This window comes from Prionailurus bengalensis, chromosome A2 (assembly GCF_016509475.1).
Source record: "Prionailurus bengalensis isolate Pbe53 chromosome A2, Fcat_Pben_1.1_paternal_pri, whole genome shotgun sequence".
NCBI lineage: Eukaryota > Metazoa > Chordata > Mammalia > Carnivora > Felidae > Prionailurus > Prionailurus bengalensis.
This window is the reverse complement of record NC_057348.1, coordinates 18,718,333-18,734,404: the sequence shown is the minus strand read 5'-3', so window position 1 is coordinate 18,734,404 and position 16,072 is coordinate 18,718,333. Positions and strand designations below refer to the sequence as shown.

The following is a 16,072-nucleotide window of genomic DNA, read 5'->3' as shown; positions in this document are numbered from 1 at the left end:
TATACACAAAATACAATTATTCCAGTCACCCATAATCTCATATGAGTGTAGTTTCTGTGCCTCAGACAACCTACATGAGCAGACCAGCTTAAGAACATGGGCATTGCTATGAACACTACTGGGTGTCCTGGTTTCTCCACCTCAGAACCAAATGTGAAATAAAACTGCCAAGGTCAGTAATCCTTCCAAAATGACAAGGAGTCTGGAGTGCCTGCAGTAGAAATGGACTTGCTTCAATACTGGGGTTCCTTCTATTCTATTGAGAATCAGCTCCTATACAGTGGCCTTCTCTGGACTGCCTGTTCAGCACCGTCCAGAACTACTCCCAGGCTGGGAGCAACCCTGTGGGCTCTGCTTCCCCTCTAGCCTATCAGAGGATTTAGAGTGAGCATTTAGAGCTTTATTTTCAACTCCCCTCTGGTGGTATCATGTCATTTTCTTATCTGATAACAGCCTACAGCTCTACCCTCATGTGCCTCTAACACAAAGGTCAGAAACCAGATGCCTCCAGTATCTGGAAATCATGTGGAGACTGCCCCACTGGGAACCCAGAGGCAGCTCCCACCCAACACAGAATCATAAAACACAGTGCCTACCTACATCACTTGGAGGCTGGAACCCGATTTTTACCTTTAGGAAAATTATTCTCTGCTTAGAAGTTCGGCACTGTTGGTTGTACCCTCGCCCCATCACACCCCAAAGAATTTGTACTCAATTTGTCCCTCTAGGAGTCAAGGAAGCCCAAAACAGTTCTGGTTTCCATGGAGATGTTGACTTTACAGAGTAAGGTTCAAACATTCCATACTAAGTTGTTCCTATTAACCAAAACAATGATAATTATAACACCTCAAAATTCCTGTTCTAAAGAATTCCAACCCTACAGCTTACTGAATTACATGTTCCAGGTATAGAATCTGCTGCTGCCAACATATAACCAGGAGCACTCACTCACTCACTCCTGGTCTCTTAAAATGCAAGTTGGCTGCAAAGCCAAAGTTTAATAAGTTACCCAGTCAGGAGGTCATATGGTCATGAGGGGAAAAAATAAGTACACGTCTAGTCCTTTGAAAACCAAGGGCTTTCACTCTAAGGCATGCACTGCTGCTGATAGCTTGAAAAGATATAAACAGCGTACAGAAAAAGAAACAAAGCACTTCCAGTCACTCAACTCACATGCAACAACCTTGTCAGCCTATGCTCCTTCTACTCCACTGGTAAGATTCAAGAAAACAAACCTGGGCACAAACAACCTCTGAAGAAACTTCTTAAAAATCTAAACAATGTTGGGACGCCTGGCTCGCTCAGCCAGTGGAGTATGCAACTCTTGATCTTGGGTCATGAGTTTGAGCCCCACACTGGGTGTGGAGGTTACTTTAAAAAAAAAATCTAAACAAGGCTGTCTAGTTAACAGAGAGAGACCTTGGTCCTCAAAGTATTTTCATCCTCTTACTCATCTTGACAGAGGCCAATGCCTCCAAGGACCACCCGCCCCAACAAGACACCGTAGCACTCAAAACCCCACAGATGAGTGAGCAGTCAAGGTAGAGCTGCTTCCTGGGAGGTACCAATGGGCTTGTATCTAGGTTTGTTTGATTCTATCAAATGCTAGCTACATCTAAAATCACCTATTACATTTGTAATTGTGAAACATAATAAAAAAACACCCCTGAACCTGTAACTCAACCTAAGAAACATAACCAGCCTTTGTTAAATATCAGAGTCCTAATTTACACCGGAAAGGAAAAGGATAAATGTAATATTAACAAGTAGCCATTACAGAACAGTACAGGGAACATTACTAGTCAACCTTTATTTCCTTCTCAGCAGCCTATGGGAAGGATACTCTGTCCCAGTTTTACTGAAGCAGAGAGGTCAAGGGCCTTACTTAAGCCATATTAGGATGCAAGGGTCCCAGGGGACTCAGTACATCTGGTAGGTTCCTTCCTCAGGCCCGTTTCTACTGCTGAGAATACTCAGTTTTGTTTGTCCAACCTCATCACACTTGTGCCAAACTCTTGCTGGTCTTGCCAAAGTGCAAGGACCTTCAGTGGGTAGACCTCACCTCTTGGGAACTCATGACCCAAAACACTATGTATGAGCAGGCACTATCTGAAAGAAGAGTTCTCCATTAGAACTCAATACCATCTTATAACAAGTGCTGGTATTGACAGTGTGATCTCAGCATGGTAAGTATGTTTTATTCTTTTATTTGATAAAAACAAAACGCCACTCCCAATCCTAAAACAAGAGAAAAGAAACCTATCATTCTGCCCAGTCAGAAGGATAAAATAGACTAGATTTTGTCCCCCTCTAATAAAAGAAAAAAACAAAAGGTAGGAGGAAGGCAAACACCCAGGGTAGTGCCAGTGCCAGCTGCTCCTTTCAGAGGACACTTCCACAGAAGACGAAGAAATCAGACATACTGAAGCATCATGGAAAGAATGGAATTTTTTTACTCAAATATCTTTCCAGTACCGTTCCGAATAATCTCCCTATCTGGGTTTTAATTTTTTTTTTCAACGTTTATTTATTTTTGGGACAGAGAGAGACAGAGCATGAACGGGGGAGGGGCAGAGAGAGAGGGAGACACAGAATCGGAAACAGGCTCCAGGCTCTGAGCCATCAGCCCAGAGCCCGACGCGGGGCTCGAACTCCCGGACCGCGAGATCGTGACCTGGCTGAAGTCGGACGCTTAACCGACTGCGCCACCCAGGCGCCCCAGCCCTATCTGGGTTTTAAAGGAACAAAATTAGCAGCCATCCATGCAATCATATAGATTGCATATAGATTGCATGTAGAAAAGCCCTCTGCCAACTCCAGGAGGGCCTGACCAGGGCTTTTCCATCCTCCTACCATCACCAGCTCACTCACCTGATCCTTACAGAACCTGCTAATGCACAACAGCTGACCATACATCTGGCTCCCCATCTGAAACTAACACCCCTGAAAAAGAAGCAGCCTCTATCTGTCCACTCACAAAAAACAGAAGTACCTCATACTTTTTTTTCCCCAAGGACACACTGGTCTAGGGTGAAAAGAACCGCCTGATGGGGGCACCTGGGCGGCTCAGTCAGTTAAGCATCCGACTTCGGCTCAGGTCATGATCCCGCGGTTTGTGAGTTCAAGCCCTGCACTGGGCTCTATGCTGACAGCTCAGAACCTGGAGCCTGCTTCAAGCTCTGTGTCTCCCTCTCTCTCTGCTCCTCCTCCACTCATGCTCTGTCTCTCTCTTTCAAAAAATAAACATTAAAAAAATAAAAAAGAACCGCCTGATGGGTAAGGCACTTTGGTATCAGGAGAAAGTATCCACGTCCAAACCAAACCTGTTTTTTAAAAAGCTGAGTCCCTCTGGCTTCCCCCACCTGGAGAATCATACTCTAGCATTTCACATCTTGAATAAGTTCTATAGTTGATTAAAGCTAAAACAAATTTTTTCCAGACTTATTGAGATACAATTGAAGGCCAAAATAAATTTTTAAAAATTTAAAGCCTATTTCATTCACAAATAGATTAATCCTATGCTTCCCAGAGGATTCCAAACATAAGAAAGGCCTGGAGAGAGTGCCCAGTCTCTTGTGACCAGGCACTAAGCCACCCTTGGGAGCAGCAGGCCTGCCTCTCCAAATATGGCCTCAAATCTGTTGCAAGAGTGAGCTCAGGCCTGCAAAAGGGTCCACAAGAATGTTTATCAAGACATGACAAAATCAGAGGACAGACCTAGGAGCAAACAAAACACATGCGCCATGCCTCAGAACAGTCCTGAACAGCAGGGCAGCATGTGAGGAAATGACTACTTGCTGGGCCCTCAGCACCCAGAAACCACAGCAGACCAGAGAGAAGCCACAGCAGACCTGACACTGTGCCTGCAGGCACAGCCCACAATGAGCCCCATTCTCCCTGGAAGCTCATGGCAGGAGAGAAGAGGGGAGACAAGGATATTCCTTCACCCCCTCACACAGAGGAAAAGGGCAAAGGCAGCCCGGGGCACCATAGGCACATGAGCAGCCATTTTCCTTTCCACCTTTTTGATTCAAAAAGAAACCCCTCTTTAAAAAATCAGAAGGGAGACCTGAGGTCCCATCTGATTAAGGTAGCATTAGATGGGCAAATTAGATGCCTTATACAAGAGTCCCCTCTCTCGTCATCAATGCCTAACCAGAAGGAAAAAAACTCAAGGCTTTGAAGGGAGAAGGGACCCCACAGGCCCTGTCAGCTCAGGGCGGGCATTCCAAGGAAAAGAATCAACTTTTCCTGCTAAGAATTTCTTCCCAGCGCCAAAGAATCCAGTCGCTTTTTAAAGTACTTTAAAACTGGAAAAAGCACATCTTCAGACTGGCAAACACAGTATTTTAAGTCTATACTGTTGACCCTTCTGACAAAATATTGTGATCTTTTCCAGGTAAGCAGAAGCAACAGCTGGTAGCACAAATCCAGAGGAGAGAGTAAGACAGGAATCCTACTGTTATCTATTTGAGACTTTAATGAATTCTATTTTTAGATCTTTAATAAAGAGCTTCTCTTCTAGTCTCCTCCCACCAAATTTCTCTACTCAGGCAATTCAATCTTCCCAACACTGCTCAGTCTAAAAATATAAGACACTTATTCAGGCATGCTTAACATAACAGGTAGAGCAAAGTTCTCTACATTTCCTAATTTTCCACAAGATGCAGAACCCACCCCTGCTCAAGGACCACTCATCAGGCTGGTCTCCACTATTAAAAAATCCAGTAAGCAAGGCTCCCTGAGGTCAGGGCAGTTATGATGCAAAGATAACCTACCAGCCCAAACAGGAGTATACACGTGACATTTATAGTGATGAGAGATGCGTGTTTTATGGAAGCATTCCATAGTAAAATAAGGGCCCAGAAAATGGATGGTGTCCCAGGTTCTGATTAATAGCCAAATAAAAAGGAAATGCTATTTGGAATTCCATTATTCACTGTATAATTTTTCTTGGCAAAAATTGGCTGAAGTATCAACCCAGTCCTAGAGAACTGAGCTAATTAAGAGAGGCATTTATGACAACCAAGGCAGAACTGGTTCACTTCTGCTATAGACAGCCTTGGGAATCTTAAGTAATCCCTTATCAATCCCTAGGATGCTTGGAGGGAAATGCTCCCAGCACAGAGAGAGGTAAAATAGAAACGACCATATCATTTGCAAAAACAAACATCTCCAAGTCCACTAACCTATTTCAGTAGATACCAACTATTATTACTTTTTTAATGTTTACTTATTTATTTTGAGAGAGAGAGAGAGAGACAGAAAGACAGAGAGAATTCCAAGCAGGAATTCAAGAAATCCAAGCCCCAATGTGGGGCTTGATCCCACAACCATGAGATCACGACCTGAGCTAATACCAAGAGTTGGGTGCTTAATCAACTGAACCACCCAGGTGCTCCTAGATACCAACTATTAGAAAGAACTCTGGGGGCACCCGACTGGCTCAATCAGTAGAGCAAGTGACCCTTGATCTCAGGTCATGAGTTCAAGCCCCACATTAGGTGTAGGGCTTACTTAAAAAATAATAATAATACGGGGTGCCTGGGTGGCTCAATTGGTTAAACACCCGACTCTGGCTCAGATCATGATCTCATGGTTTGTGGGTTCAAGCCCTATGTTGGGCTCTGTGCTGACAGTTCTGAGCCTGGAGCCTGCTTCAGACTCTGCGTCTGTCTCTCTCTCTCTCTCTCTCTCTCTCTGCCATTCCCCCACTTGTCCTGTCTCTCTCTCTCTCTCTCTCTCCCTCTCAAAAATAAACATTAAAAATGTTATTAATAATAATAAATTAAAGAAAAAAGAAAGAACTCTGTAAGAGATGCTTCTTGTTTGTAGATCCCCATACTCCACATACAAAAACTCAACATCCATATAAATGAAGAGCAAGTGCCAAGCTGGGCACTGGTCATTGTTTCCCTGAATATGACACATCCTTCCAAGTGTCTCACTTGTCCTTGAGCTCCCCTTGATGGCACCCTCCCCTATACTTAGGGTATCTGAGAGCTGGGACCGCCTCAGGAAGACTGAATCTGTGGCTACACCTATGCCAATGGCAGAGAACATTGAGCCTGGGCCTCTGCATGGCTATAAAAATCACATATCCATACAAGTCACAGAAAAGGGACCAGGGAAAACATACACCATGCTTAAAAATAAAAACGAATACAAACCAGCCTCACTTGACATTACAGATGTGCTCCTACAATACAGATGTGCTCCTACAAAACTGTAAGTCATGTCTCATTTTTTTCAAAAGCTTTATATTTAATATGGTGATAAGAAAGATTCTAGGGGTGCTTGACTAGCTAAAGTCAGTGGGGCATACAGCTCTTGGGTTGAATTCGAGCTCCACACTGAGTGTAGAGATTATTTTTTTTTAAATAATGAAATTCTTAAAAAAAAAAAAAAAAAAAAGATTCCAAAAAAGCTTAATGCCCAAAAATGTTAATAGCAACATTACATATTATAATCAAAGTAAGAAACAACTATCTAAGAACTACGAACAAGTTAGCCATTACAAATGTTGTATATCTAAAACACAGCTCATGCTATAATGCTAAGAAAAAAGCAGGATAAAAATGGAGTCTATGCTCTAACCTAAACTCCGTAAAAGTGCTGCCCAAGGTCTCTGGAGGACACCCAGGTCTCAGGGAATAATGGCTGCTCCTAGGGAGAACTGGGGACTAAAGGGATGGGTAGAAGCTTTCCCTTGCATAATCCTTTTGAACTTTCTGAGTTTGTACCATGGGTTGGCATTTCCTATTTAAAGAGAGACTAGTGGGTGCCTGGCTGGCTCAGTCAGTGAAGCAAGCAACTCTTGATCCTGAGGTTCTGAGTTCAAGCCCCAGATTGGGTGTGGAGATTAATTTAAAAATAATAAATTTTTAAAAATAAAATACTGACTACAGGTGTCTGGCTGGCTCAGTTGGAAGAGCATGAGACTCTTGATCTTGGGGTTGTGGGTTCAAGCTCCACGTGTGGTGCAAAGATTAAATAAAACTTAAAAAAAAAAAAAGAAAGACTAAAATTGGGGGACAAAGGATTTTTCCTTTCTTTTCATTTTCAAAATTTCTTATTTTAAATATATGTATTACTTGATACAGCTTTTTCCCCACTATAGTGACTTAAAATCCCATAATGATTTTGCCAAGAATGCAAGTACCAATCATCTTTCTTTTGCAGCAATCTCTTTTCAAGTACCTTACCTTGCCTTCTAGTGCTAGGCTGCTTTAAAAGTCTTTTATCTTCCTGAAGAGCAGAGGCCCTGCAGGAAAAGAAGGATCCAATATTGGTGAATGCCCACAACCAAAAAAGAATTACACCAAAGGAAGTGGGGAATGCTACTCAGTCTCCTGCCCACCCCACCAATCAGTCACCTTTCTTTGTCAAAGAGTGACAAACTAAATGTTTTCTGTAGAATTAAACCAGTACCAAAAACTGTAAACAATTTCAAAGACAGAAATAATTCCAATAGGGGCACCTGGCTAGCTCTATCGGTAGAGCATGCAACTCTTGATCTGAAGGTCATGAGTTTGAGTCCCGTGTTGTGCATGGAGATCACTTAATTAAAATAATTATAATAAACAATTCCAATATCTAAAATTTAGACAGTGGTATTTTAACCTCAGGGCTATTAAATGTAACCCATGATGTGTAGGACAAAGTCAGCCATAAAAGTGATTTTTTTATATTCAGTTGATTGTTCCCACTATGAGCCTGATTTTATTTTTTAATGTTAATTTATTTTTGAGAGAGAGCACGAGCGAGGAGGAGCAGAAAGAGACACATACACACAGAATCTGAGGCAGGCTCTAGGCCCTGAGCTGTCAGCACAGAGCCCAACACAGGGCTTGAACTCACCAACTGTGAGATCATGACCTGAACCCAAGTCAGATGTTTAACCAGCTGAGCCACCCAGGCACCCCTATGAGCCTGCTTTTAAAACAGAAGTAGAGGGGCACCTGGGTGGCTCAGATGGTTAAGTGTCCAACTTCGGCTCAGGTCGTGATCTCGTGGTTCATGGGTTCATGCCCCATGTCGGGCTCTGTGCTGACAGCCCGGAGCCTGAAGCTTGCTTCAGATTCTGTGCCTCCCTCTCTCTCTACCCCTCCTCCGCTCACACTGTCTCCCTCTCTCTCTCTCTCTCTCTCAAGATAATAAACATTAAAAAAAATTAAAAAATTTAAATTAAAATTTAAAAAAATAAATAAAACAGAAGTAGAGGCACCTGGATGGTTCAGTCAGCTAAGCATTCAACTCCTGATTTCAGCTCAGGTCATGATCTCACAATTTGTGGGTTCAAGCCCCACACTGGGCTCCACGCTGACAGTGGGTAGCCTGCTTGGGATTCTCTTTCTCCCCCTCACTCTCTGCCTCTCCCCCACTCACTCACATGTGCACATGTGCACTTTCTCTCTCAAAAATAAATAAACTTTAGAAAAAATAAAGCCAAAGTATAAACCCAGGCACCTGGCTGGCTCAGTCCGTAGAGCATGCAGCTCTTGATCTCAGGGTACTAATTTCGAGTCCCATGTTAGGTGCAGAGACTGCTTAAATAAATAAACTTATTGATTTTTGAGAGTCAGAGACAGAGAGCAAGTGGGGGAGGAGCAGAGAGAGGGAGACACAGAATCCGAAGCAGGCTCCAGGCTATCAGCACAGAACCTGATGTGGGGCCCAGACTCACAAACTGTGAGATCATGACCCGAGCCGAAGTCAGATGTCCACCTAACTGAGCCACCCAGTCGTCCCTTTAATTTTTTTTTTTAATGCTTATTTATTTTTGAGAGAGAGACAGAGGGCGGGTGGGGGAAGAGCAGAGGGAAGATAAAGAATCCGAAGCAGGCTCCAGGCTCTGAGATGTCTGCACAGAGCCCGAAGCAGGGCTCGAACTCAAGAACCGCAAGATCATGACCTGAGCCAAACTTGGACGCTTAACCGACTGAGCCACCCCAGGTGCCCCCAAAATTTTTAATTACAATAAAATATAAGTATAAATTAAATCAGCATACTGCTAAAGTTTCTTTCAGATTTAATTTACTCCAACAGAGAACACAGAACAGCTTCATCAACTTAGACATCTTCAGTTTATGATATTGTACCACTGCATCCCATCCATCTTTCCAGCCTAGACCCAGAGCAAAGTTAAGAAAATGCTTAGCTATCAAACACAAGAAATAGGAAAATAGGAAAATAGGAAACCCTATTCATTAAAGCTAAATTAAGCCCTCTGGCTGGTGTAATTTTGTAAACTACTCTAAAATCCTATTTATAGAAATTGCTATCTGAGCAGTATTACTGACTAATGATCAGAGTGAAATAGAACGGTCAAAAGGCAAAGCAGGTTATGTGACTCGTAGGAAGACTGTTTTAAATTATTATCCAGAGGCATAGACACAAAAAGACCCACTGGGAAATAACTAGATTAATCACTTGTGTATTCAAAACCACTATCACCTTACTCCAGGCCTAGAATGTCAACACAGAAAAAGCAGAAAAAGATGGAGGCTTAAGAAGCAACAGCACAGGGGCGCCTGGGTGGCGCAGTCGGTTAAGCGTCCGACTTCAGCCAGGTCACGATCTCGCGGTCCGGGAGTTCGAGCCCCGCGTCGGGCTCTGGGCTGATGGCTCAGAGCCTGGAGCCTGTTTCCGATTCTGTGTCTCCCTCTCTCTCTCTGCCCCTCCCCCATTCGTGCTCTGTCTCTCTCTGTCCCAAAAATAAATAAACGTTGAAAAAAAAAATTTTTTTAAAAAAAGAAGCAACAGCACAGAAACACTGGCAAAGACACAGATACACTCTTTAATGGGGAGGAGACAGAAAACTCCAGAAAAGGACAGAGAAATCCTTAACCAATACACAGGACACACTGAAGAACAACACACTACCTGAATTTATTCTCACTTGAGTTCCCTTGGAGTTCAATACTCTATAGTCCCCATTTGGGCCCCCGCAATGAAACCAGCATTTCTTACTTCTCTGAATACTCTGGAAGCCTCTGGCCTCCAAGCAGTCACACTCTGTAGTGGCTCCAATCTAAACAACACACCCAGAGGACCTGCATATTGAACCAAACTTCTCATCACTGACTTCCTATACAGGCTAGGAAAAACCTCACAAGGCCTCACTCTTATTCTTACCCATCCACTAAATGGGTCTATCACCACTTGCCATTCCACTAGGCTAGTTGTACACCTCTTATCAAGAAGGCTATGACCAAAATAAACTCAACTCAAAAAGGCAAGCAAGGTAAAGGGGGATCAACTTCACACTATCACAGGCTACCTTTAGTTTGCCCTGTGCAGGTCAAGTCTGCAAGTCAATGACAATTTTTCAATGAATCCAGCCAAAAGCCACATCATCCCTGCTATGATTCTGAGTCTCCCAAACTGTAGACATTTTAAAACACACTAGTCCCCTACCCACCAAGTGGGTCAACAAATCATGGTTTCTCCTCCCTAAGTACATCCCTTTCTCGCCATTTCTTTTGACCACCCTTTCTACCTCCAGCAATTGCACCCCCTGCAACCTCTGGATTCTGTGTCAAAACTGGAACACAAGCAGTATCCCACTCAGAACTTCCAGAGATACCCTACTGACCCACCTCAGCCTTCAGGTCAGTCTTTTGCCCCACTTTTCCCCAAGGGATACTTCATTTGGCTCCAGCCTATCTACTCCTTGTTCCTTAGGTACAGCCTGGTCTTTACCTCCTCCACCTTTTTCAGCTCACCCAAGAACAGCCCCTCATCTTGCCTGCCTGCCACAGACTCAATCCTTCTCCCCTTTTGGCAGTCTAAGGGCCCCTCTTTATTCAGATTCTCGCAAGTCCTCACCAGTACTTAGCTGATGCTGCCTTACTCCTCCATCTTTCCATTGCCACCTTCTGCCCCTTCTACTCAATGGTAAATCCCTAATGGTACCAGCACCATTCAGGTCCCTAATGTCTGCTGAACTGACTCATCTTGAACCTTCTTTCTCCCCCTTCATTCCCCTGCTGACCACTATTCTTGTTCAGGTCCCCTATCTCCCTACTGGAACAGAGCAGTAACCAACTTGCCTCCAGTCCAGTCTCCAAACTCATATTGGAAGCTAACTTTCTCTTCTTTAATATTTAAAAACTAAATTTTGTGGGGGAGCGCCTGAGTGGCTCAGTCAGTTAGGCATCTGACTTCAGCTCAGGTCATGGTCTCACGTTCATGAGCTCGAGCCCTACATCGGGCTCTGTGCTGACAGCTCAGAGCCCGGAGCCTGCTTTGGATTCTGTGTCTCCCTCTCTTTGCCCCTCCCCTGCTTGTGCTCTGTCTCTCAAAAAAATAAAATAAAATGTTAAAAATTTTTTTTAATTAAAAAAAAAAAAGAATTATTGAAAAATAAAATAAATTTCTTTAATGTTTATTTTAGAGAGAGACAGAGCGGGGGAGGGCAGAGAGAGAGAGAGTCACAATCCAAAGCAGGCTCCAGACTCTGAGCTGTCAGCACAGAGCCCGACGTGGGGCTCAAATCCACAAACCGTGAGATCATGACCTGAGCCAAAGTCGGATGCCCAACTGACTGAGCCACCCAGGCGCCCTGATAAAATAAATTTTTTTAAAGTAAACTTATGCCCATCGAACTCACAACCCCAAGATCAAAAGTCACATGTTCCACTAACTGAGCCACCCAGGCATCCCGGGGCTCATTTCATAAAACCACCACAGCTGTGCTCCAAGACCTTCAAGGATCCCTGTTCCTACATAACTCTAAATTCCTCCATGTAGCATTCTGGTTCCAACCCAACCTTCCAGAACATACAGAAAAGGTGGCCAGTCTTCTCTCTCCCACGCCTTGCCTCTGTTCCACCTCTTTTCCTTCCAGAGTTGTGATCTTCCTGCCATCAACTCCTTCACCAATCAAACCACTAACCTTTCTTGCAGGTCCAGCTCAAATGAAGTCTTCCCCTAAAGTCTGCCCTTGCCAGCCTAAGACCCAAGATCCTTGGCTTACTTCAGCATGGTGCCCAGAGCAACCAGCACAGGCCCAGGAAGGCTCAGACAAACCCTGATTTCTAAGAATGGTCCCTCACAATATGTTCCTGGAATTCTGTGTGGAGTCCCTGACCAACTCTCCCATATCACCCTGGCATTGTGCCTATCATCAGACACCTGGGCTTGGTCTTCGCCAGAGAAGCACCCAATCAAGGCTACCATTATCAGTTTGATACAACACAAATGCAGGTGGGCATAGCCACCTGTGACTCTACCACATGACAGCTGTATGACCTTGGGAACATTCCTTCATCTGTGACTCTGTTTCGACAGTCAATATAAAAGGATTCTTATAACCATTAGCAATGGTGCACACAGAACAGAACCAGAACCTTTGACTATGGCTGATACAGTTCCATCATATTGCTAACCTAGAAAGCAAGAAAGGCTGAACAATTGTGAAGTAAAGGACTGAACATACTCTCCTCTGCATCAACAAGAATGAACACACCTCTACTCTAAAATCAATACAATAAGAACAGGAAATGCAATGCCCTAAGTTCAAGGGAGAGAGAAGGTTTTTAAAAAATCAAATGCCATGCCTCTTCTTTCCCAATCTCCGTCAAAGTGGCCCCAGGGTCCACCATACCCCATCATTCTCAATGTTTAATAGACACCAGCAAACTTGCAGAAGACATAGTTAAATCTTCGGTCATGCTTAGTTTTCTGACCCACACATTCCTGAATGCAGGTTCCTTCTCCTACCTGCTCCCCCACCCCAACCCCCACCAACCCCAGCTTGGCATTCCCTCTGCTCAACCTTTTCAGCCTCTCAGCTGGCTCCTCCTCCCTCCTCATCTCTCCTCTACTGGCTGACCTCACGACCAGAGTTCCTGAACCCCTCCCCTCCCTGCATCACCTATGTAGTCACCAGCCAAGATCTTTCTAAACATGGGTCTGAACCGTGCCACTCCACTAATTTAAAAGCCTTCTCAGGCTTCTGCACCCGGAGTATAAAGTCTGAACTCCTGAGCACAAGAAAGGCCTATAGCTCCCACTTGCCAAGCTGGAGAACTCACAGGTGCTATTTTAGGAGCACATGTACATGTGGTTCCCTGTGTCCAGACCTTGCTGTCCCCCAGCTAATTCCTGCTGGCCCTGCAATGCTCGGCTTAGGAATTCCCTCTCTCCTCAGGCTCTCAAAGCACCATGTGAGCACACTTAGTGGGCAGATACTATCAATCATAGGTTCCCTAATCCTCACTGTCCCTGAAACTGAGTTCCGTCAGGGCAGAGCCAGCTGCTTTTACATGGGTCCCCTGAACCTACCACAAAACCAGGCAAGTAGTGAAGCCAAACATTAGTTAAATGAATGAATGCATTTTGTCAAATCAACTTTTCAAAACAGGGAAGACTTGCTTTCTTCCTCTTTCAACCGCAGCTCATATCTGCAAGAGCTTTCATGTTCCAACCAGGTGTTTGTTGCTTATATAGCACTGCTTACTCTTCCTTTCATACAGTATCCCACAGGCTTTGAATAGGTTCACACTATGCATCATACTCTCCTCAAATCTGATTTCTCCAAGAAATGGCTCCTCTGCCTCCTTTAAACATACAGGCCATGAACTCTTATGCCTTGGCTCCACAGCAAACAAAGTCCAATTCAACTCCACACTCCAACTAGAGACTTTTATGCTTCCAAGGTTGAATCCTTTTTAAAACAGGGACATTCCAAAAGTATCGTTATCTCTGAGCACTAAGCATAGAACAACCTGATAAAGTTACAATATTCCATCTACACAAACTCCAAAACACCTGGTAGCACATCTAACTCTTTATCTGGACTTCTGTCCTATAAACACCACCCTCCCTGCACTGAATCTGGGTTCCATGCCAGGAATCGTTTCTCCTTGCTTATTTAGGGAAATAGCAGGCCTGGCTCTTAAGTTAGAACTCTAGGCTATAAACGTGCTTGCTGTCCCAGGCTCTAGCTTTCACCAAGGCAAACTTCACGATCATCATTAAAACTAATCCAGAAGTCGGTTTACAAATCTAAAAGCTTCACATGTCATAGAGAACAAAATATCCATTTTTAATCAGCACTTGAGTTTGTACGAAATTAACTTGGAATTTATAGCAGGATTCTAAGCAGAGACAGCATTTTCTCTGGAGACACTTTACAAATACACCCGCGGGTGAATCTGGTTTTCCAAACACCAAGTAAAAAGGTGAAAAGACAGGCGGCTCCCAAAGAAGCTCAAGAGTGTGTGTGGAGGCGGGGGCAGGAGGGGGGACCCCAAAGCTCTGAGCTGCTCAGGTACCAGCGGCTGCAGCGCCCTTCCCCGCCTCCTGCGGGGGGTCACTGCCCCATCCTCAGGCTTCCACCCAACTGAGCCGCGCGACCCTCTTTGGAGGGCCAAGGGGCGGCCCGAAGGCCGCACACGCCTGCAGCCAACGCGCAGGCCCCGCGTTCCCCGGAGCGCGGGCCGGGCTGAGGCCTGGCCCATCGCCGCGGCAAGCAGCCCGGGCCCGGCCGCGGAACGCCCTGAGCCTTCGCCCGAGGGACCGAGAAGAGGGGGGCGGCTCTCTCCGTGCCGCGCCGCTGCCTCACCCGCAAGGACGTCCGCGACCGTGTCCCTATCCCGGGCCAAACCGCGAGCAGCAGCAGGTGTTCCTCGGAAGGCTCGGCCGGCCACGGGGATAAGGGCCTGGGCTGCTAAGCTCGGCAGCAGTGGACCGGCAGCGCACTCACCGAGCGCCGGCGGGCGGGCCGCGGCAGGTGCTTGCTCCTCCCGGCCGCAAGACGCCGCGCCGCCGCCGCCGCTCCCCGGGGACTCGGCGCCAAGCTGCCGTCGCCGCCGCTGCCGTAGCCGAGCCCGAGGAGCGCGAGCGCCGCACCGCAGCCTCCGCGCGAGCACGTACCGGGCGGTGAGAGGGCGCCGAGCGCGAGGGCGGGGCGCGCGGCCGGAACCTAGCAACCGCCTGACACGCGAGTGCCGCAGCCAATCCCGCGGCCAGCTCCGCGCGGCGCCGACCGGCAGTCCGCGCGACGCCCGCTTCTGCCTGCGTCCGCCGCCCCGCAGCGCGCCGCACCCGCGCACAGGCCCCGCCTTCATCCGCGCCGCTCCGCTCATTGGCCCGCCACGCCCCTGTCCAAGAGGACACGCCCTATCCTGGAAGCCCTGCCCCCGGCCAGTAGCGTCCGTCCCCGGGACACGCCCCGGCCCGTCCGGATTGCCCCCAGCCCTCTGGGCTGGTAGTGGGGGAGGGGCGTCCCGCCAACCTCAGGCATTGGGGCCTCTGAGACGCTCCCAACCGATCCAGGGTGGTCAGGCTCGAGAATTGGCCCTGCCACAACTGACCACCTATCGTTTGGCCCTCCGATTTCCCTGGAACGCAAATCGAGAGGTATTTCTAAGCCATGAAAACAATCAGAAAGCGTCCTCTAAATTGCTAAGGATGACTACCCTGTTGCGTGGCCCTTACACGGATGGGGAAACTGAGGCGAGGGCCGGAAGGGCGGGAAGCTGGCCGCTCTCCAAAGGCCTAACCCCCAGCAGGCGAGGACGTCCGGGAAACGCTTCAGGCCTGACCCCCATCCCCTCCCCCCGCCCTGAACTCCGGAATCCGTTGCCTCTCCTGGTGCCAGGAATAGCTCTGACCCGCTGGCGCTGGTCACTCGCTACTTGTGGCCCGCATTCTTTCAGGGGGTGAGGGAATAAGGAGCGGAGGTTACTGATGAGGTCCTCCTCCCTTCAAGGGGAGGGTCCTAAAGGTGCTCTCCCCCCAGGGCTTACCTATGGCCTCCTACCCCCAAGTCCCCAGACCTGACAGTCACTGGACCTGAATAATTACTGGATGGGTTGGGATGGGACTCATGGTGAGCTCTGCTCCGTTTCGCTACCAAACCGTAGTCAGGATATGTCCATTCCCTCCTGGGCCTGTGTCCAGGCTGGAATTCCAAGCCTACACTTTTGTCAGAGAGCACATTCTGAACACAGAACTGGCTGCTGCCTGCCGGGGGGTCCTCCCTGCATCCAGAAAAGTCTGGGTCTCCCCTGCTTTCTCCTCCTTAAGGAGTGTCTAGGAAAAATAAATCTCAGAGAGCTGA

General features: G+C 46.7%; 1 protein-coding gene across 4 annotated transcripts in view; it reads right to left on the bottom strand.

Annotated features, from left to right (window-relative positions):
• Nucleotides 1–15,646, bottom strand: part of DAG1 (dystroglycan 1) — a 71,722-nt gene extending 56,076 nt beyond the window's left edge. The window contains exons 1-2 of one of the 4 annotated variants that reach the window (XM_043590396.1): nucleotides 14,884–15,646; nucleotides 7,206–7,264 (exon numbers count right to left, since the gene is read on the bottom strand). The gene's annotated coding sequence lies outside the window, so the exon portion shown is untranslated. Of the gene's footprint in view, nucleotides 1–7,205; nucleotides 7,265–14,572 lie in introns of all 4 variants that reach the window. The other 3 variants (XM_043590394.1, XM_043590395.1, XM_043590393.1) reach the window with 3 other exon arrangements.
• Nucleotides 15,647–16,072: the final 426 nt, after the last annotated feature.